This window comes from Vicia villosa, unplaced genomic scaffold, assembly GCF_029867415.1.
Source record: "Vicia villosa cultivar HV-30 ecotype Madison, WI unplaced genomic scaffold, Vvil1.0 ctg.001315F_1_1, whole genome shotgun sequence".
Lineage (NCBI taxonomy): Eukaryota > Viridiplantae > Streptophyta > Magnoliopsida > Fabales > Fabaceae > Vicia > Vicia villosa.
The window spans coordinates 517979-524052 of NW_026705571.1; positions in this window are offsets into that span (position 1 = coordinate 517979).

Sequence of the window (6074 nt, forward strand, 5' to 3'; positions counted from 1 at the left end):
AGAAGAGTGTTACAAGGGGTGCTGTTAAGAATGTTAAGTCTTCCCCAAAGTCGAGAACATAAGTTTTTGGCATGTCTTAGAAGTAGACATATTAAATACAAGGGTAGTGCTAAATTCGATTTTGATACTCGATGGAATTCAACATATGACATGTTGAAGGCTACTCTACAACTTCAAATAGCATTTGTTGAGTTTGAGATTATTGATGCCAAGTATTGTGAAGAACTTGTGAAAGGGAGTGACATTATGAGGTTCGGTGGCCCAAAATATTATGGTATTTACAGTAGCCTCTCTTCTTCTGTTGTTCTAACGGAGAAATTTTAGTATTAAGAGGCACCGCCATTTGGTCATCTTTCACAAGTAAATCAAATATTTCGTCACACTTAGTTACATCGAATGTGTATGTCTTCTTAGGAAACTTATAATTCTTTTTAGTTTCGACAGGATTTTTGCTGTTCGATGGTGCAAGCATTTTACAGGAATAAGGGGCTGCTTCTTTTAACTCAGCCAAATCTTTTCAGTTTCGACAGGATTTTTGCCGTTCATGTTCCCCATCACCGGCTTCGACACAGGCAACTCTTTCTTTTTTATAATTTTTATTCGCCCTAGCCTTCTCAGCTTTTAAACGTTCGACTTGTCGAACCCTATCGGCCAATTAGGCCATATCTCGCAAATACTGAGTATCTAATTTTTTCCTGATAGAGTAATCTAAACCTCCAGCGGCCATTTCGACTAGTTCGTGTTCAGGCACCACTGTGAAGCACCTTGACTTTAACAAACGGAACCTGTTCAGATAGTCATCTATAGAATTGCTCATGGAATAACCTTTCTAAATGAGACCAAGTATCTATAGAACTTGGCGGCAAAGTTGTAAACCATGTAAAAGCACTCTTGGTTAAAGAACTGGGGAAATATTTCATCCTTAGGTCCTCATTGTTCACCAAATCTCCAGCCTCAGTCATGTACCTAGCTATGTGTTCCGTTGTGGATTCACTAGTATTTCCTGAGAATTTGGTGAACTTAGGGACTTTTCAACCCCTTGGTAATTCAGTTTGTAAGACATAATCTGACAAAGGGGAGGTATAATTTGGCCTTTGAAGTCCGGTATTCAAACTGTTCTAGGCCATGATCATTTCTATCATTGTAGTCAAATTAGTTTCCATCTGGTTGTTTTGCCTAACCCTATGGATTACTTTGTCTGCATCTTGGTTTCTATTAACCATCGTGACTCTCCCAGGTTATTCATCAGGAACTTCCTGTTGAGTGATGGCGATCCCATGGGCTTGTTTTTCTATTCCTGCCCCCAAGACTCTTTTGCCAGGCCCTTGTCTAGGTTGTTGAATTTGGTTTATAGTTGGTTCTTCCTCCTGGGTTATAGCCTGGTCGGTCCTACGTCGAACAAAAGTTTTAGGGGCTCCTAGGAAATCTGCTATACGTCCCATTTGTGCAGACAGTTGATGGTATGTTTGGACATTATCTTGGTTAGTCCTATTGACGTTTTGTATTAAAGGAGAGAAAGTAGTTTTCATTTCTCTGGCAAGGACTCCTACCATATCATGATTACTAGCATCCATTTGTTGTTGAAAGGCTACCTGACTATTTGTAGTTCATGAGGGAATGAAACCTGGATTTTGGATACCCTGTCCTACATTATTCATCCCAGATCTTGAATTCTATATTGGCGAAAAAGTGGACATATGGGGGTGAGTGTATGTGGACGTAGTATTGTGTAATCCAGACATAAAAGATGTTAGCATCCCATATGGTTGTTCTCCCCAAGTTCTCTGTGGTTTGAATACTGATGGCCTGGGTGTCGAAACATTCTAGACATTTTGGTTTCCTAGATGTGTCAAAACAACGCCATCTTGGGTATTCAATGGGCCTCCGGCTACACTCGTAAATGGAGGAACCGTAGTCGAACTATTAACAAGAATAGAAGAGGTCTAATTATTAGTGGTCATGGATCCAGTGGACGCTTGAGTGGCCTGGGAAGTTGGGATCACATTTGTCGCGTCTGTCGAAGTTGCAGCGACTGTTCCCGTTCCTTGTGGAGGATTTTGGTCCCCCGTATTGCTGGCAATATTAACCATCTTTTTGTTATATTTTCTTTTGGGTATTGGTTGATTATTGGTGGTTATCTTTCCACTTCTGAGGTTCATACAACAATGGGAAAGACCAACTCACGCCCTTAACAACCAGATAATCTTGAATCGAAAGATTATAAACCGAAAGTAATAAAAACGCACTCTTTGACACTGTCCCACCGGGTGTGCCAATTTGTTTACCAGTGATTTCTGACAAACAACCACTAGTCTTCCAAACAATATATCTTTGATAACTCGCAGGGTCGACTAGATTGATCCTAGGACATGTGTCTAGAATGCTAAGGTTCTTATAATCTAACTCATTGTTTTAATCTTATACTCAAATGATTAAATATGGTTAAAGTTCGACAATAAATTATAAAATGAAGAAGTATAAAGACTTTGAAAGAAGAGTCCTTCTTGCGACTCGTCAATAGTTTCAATTTGTTGTGACGATGTCGCGGTTGCGTTGTCTCTTGTTCTTGCTATGTTTGCTCTTCTTCGTGCTTTGCTATTTAACCTCCTAGCGGTCCTTTCGATCTCGGGATCAAAAAGAAGTTGATCGCTAGAAACTTTGCTGCGCATACACGAATTTCTGCACACACTAACAAACGAGTGAAACAACCAAATCAAGAAAATAAAAATTAAAACTCAAAATAAGAACTATTACAATGCGTGCAATATTGACACCAATCCCCGGCAACGGCGCCAATTTGTTGAAAGTATTTTTGGGTAAATATTTTCGGTAATATATCGTATCCACAGGGATTGGTTAATATCACTGCCGTTCTATAGTTGTTTATTTTGAGTTAGGAAAATTGAGTTGATTTATTTTATGATTTTAATAATAGCAAAAGTAAACAATAAATTAAAAGCGAGTAATGAATTGTTGTTAACGATTAGAGAAATATGTTGAACCTTAGGGTTCATCAACCTATTCCTATACAATTATCAATTAATTCACAATTGAACAATCTTTTGAATCATTATCTTCACTTATCCTCAAATAAGATTCCATGTCTGCAAATCAAATTAGATAACTTTTACCGGTATGAGATTCGATCTCTCCAAATATCAATATCGATAATAGTAATTAAGAACGATAATTATGAAAACTCAATCCCAATTCCATCTCTGCGAATTGGTATTGAATCAATATAGTAACCTAGGGCAAAAGTTAAATCCTTTCTTTCGTTCAGAGATTCAACGATAATTTAAGAATAAAAACAAGATTTCTTATTGATAATGAATTCAAACAATTGTTCACAGGAATTAATTAATGGTATTGTATATTCATAGGTTAACTACTACCTTAGATTCAACACGAGGGGTTTAGCTCTCCATAGACATGAAGAACACACAAAGATTAATGGAAGAATTCATCTTCATCAAAGGAATGTCTTCGCTTGATAGAGAATTGGTCTTCAATTGATGATTGTGGCTGCACCTTCAGATTGCTCTCCTAATTTCGCTCTTCCCAAAAAGTTCTCTTTCTCTTGGAAGCTAGGGCTTTTAAATAGAAGTTTTGGGCTTTTAACGCCGAGGCCGCGGCGCGGTATCGGACTGGCGCGGCGCGCTTCAAAACAGAGATATTTTCGCGGCGCCTCACAGGACTTCCGCGGCGCGCCCTTTGCAATTTCCATCTTTTTCTTCTGCCTTTGAGACTTCCAGCTCTCTTTCCTCCTCATGTTCTTCTCAAGCTTCAATTCAGCTCTAAACCTGCAACAATAACACCCACAAGTGATTCGATTTGCTTTACGCACGAACTCAACTTGTTCAGTTCAATTCTTAATAAAAACCTATGGATTTATCACATTCTGCATTGGTTTGGAGACTAAATTACTTCTATTAACACATGAATTTACCATTAATTTACTCCTAACAAACTCTCCCCAACTTAGAGTTTTGTTTGTCCCTAAACAAAATTACTTACCTCCAGCAAAGTTTACCGACAATCATGCAACAAGTTTTTCAAAAAGTTTTTCTCAAGTGGTTCAATCCAGTAATTAAGTCAAATACTCCTCTTCTACCTGCAAACTCAGAATATACACATGAAACAAATTTTGAAAGCAAATTACCTCCAGAAGTTCAAAACACTACACAATTGCTTGAACCAGCACTAATCACTCTTATCAGAAAATATGATGACTCAAAGAGGGGTTAAACACTCATCCAAACAATTAAATCAACAAAAATCCATATCATACGTTCACCAAATTGCTAGCATCAAGTACTGTGGAATCTGAGAATCAGAAGGTCTTTCTATGGTTGTAATGTGGTTTAGATTCAAAGAAAAGAAGATAATCAAGGGTTGTTCCTAATATAGGGAAGCATCCAATTCATAACTTATTTCTTTTTCTCTAAAACTCTAATTCCTTTACCTGTCCATCTTTTTTTTATTCATTCGTAGCTTGATTCTTCGTTTTCACTTTTTTTTTCAAGCTACGTTATATTCAAACGTTGTTACTTCTCTTTTTTTTTTTCAAGCTACGACTTTTTTTTTCTTTCACCGATTACCATAAGTACTTACTCTTCTTTTGACTGTGACTCTCCCCAACTTGGAGATCAACCTGTATTCAAATTATATGAATGCTCCCCTACTTTCTAAAAAGGGTCAAAGAGAAAACACATCACCAAATTTTATGGTTGATGATCCAGAACAAAACTTTTTATTGAGATCAAAACTCACCAGGTATTTTCCTTGGTGCATATTATGATGCTTATCTTGACCTCGGGCTCAAAGAATGGTTAGCAAAAGATCACACTCTCACAGAAGAAATTAAGTTGCATGTTTAGAATAGGCTAAAAGAACTCTCAGATTCAAACAATTGCCTAAATCACTTTCACAGATTTCCACAGACGATGCAACAACCGGTTTAGCATGATACAAACACGTCAAAATAATTGATGGTCTCCTGCATATAGTAAACAATGGAAAGCTTTCCTCACAATGGTTAAGGCTAAGCTGATCCAATAAACAATGTACCATAAAGAACTTCTGACAGTATTTACTAACACCTTAAGTTTCATTGCACACATTAAGAGTTTGAGTTTGAAAATTCATACCTGCTTTGTTACTTATTGAAAAAGAGAGTGAAACTGAAAAATTTTGAACATTCACTTCCTACCACTTTCATACATGTTGCTTCATTGTTGATACTTCGCTTGAGATTCTCGTTTTGTTATGGGACTACTTACTCTAACTGGGAGTACAAAAACTAGAAATGAAAGAAACAACTAATTGCAATACTTAACATAACTTAAATCAAAATAAAAACAAGTCATAGTGACCCCTGAGGTTCACTAGAGTATAGATTAGATAAACAGAATAGCAGCAGTCTTATCATCACCTCAATTACCAACACAAAAATTTTTTTTTCACTCACTCTTACATCACCTCTCATCACCTCATACAAACATGGCATCAATATCAGCCTCAATATCCGCCTCATTCTCCTGTTCTTGGTTATCAGCCCCAGCAGTGGCACCTGCATCTGTACCTGTATCACCACCTGCATCCCCCCCAACAGGAAAAGGGTTGGTCTCAGGCCAACCACAGTAAGTGAAATAGCTTTCCCTGGTTGGGAAAGTTCTCTCTTCAGGGGCTACAGACAGGTTCCTGAATTGTTGCTGCATAGCATCGTGCAGAAAGATCTGGGACCTCTGATTTGCTTCAAACATAGCAGAATAATAATGATGGGCTACCAGAGGGTCAAAAGGGGCTGCACTACCCTGAGGGGGTGCTGCAGAAACAGAAGGTCCAGCTGGAGGAGGATCGGTTGCTTGATCCCTGTAGTATGGCTTTGCACAAAACCTGTCAATATAAACATCATCAATAAAAGTGTTAATAACGTGATGTCCCTGTCCAGGAATTTCCACTCCGGCGTCTTTACAAAGCCCCATAATCAATCCAGGTAGTGGCAACACACATTTGGCATTAATGCCATGTTGTGTGTCACTCAATGCAGCTCGTCGCAATTCATTCGAGAG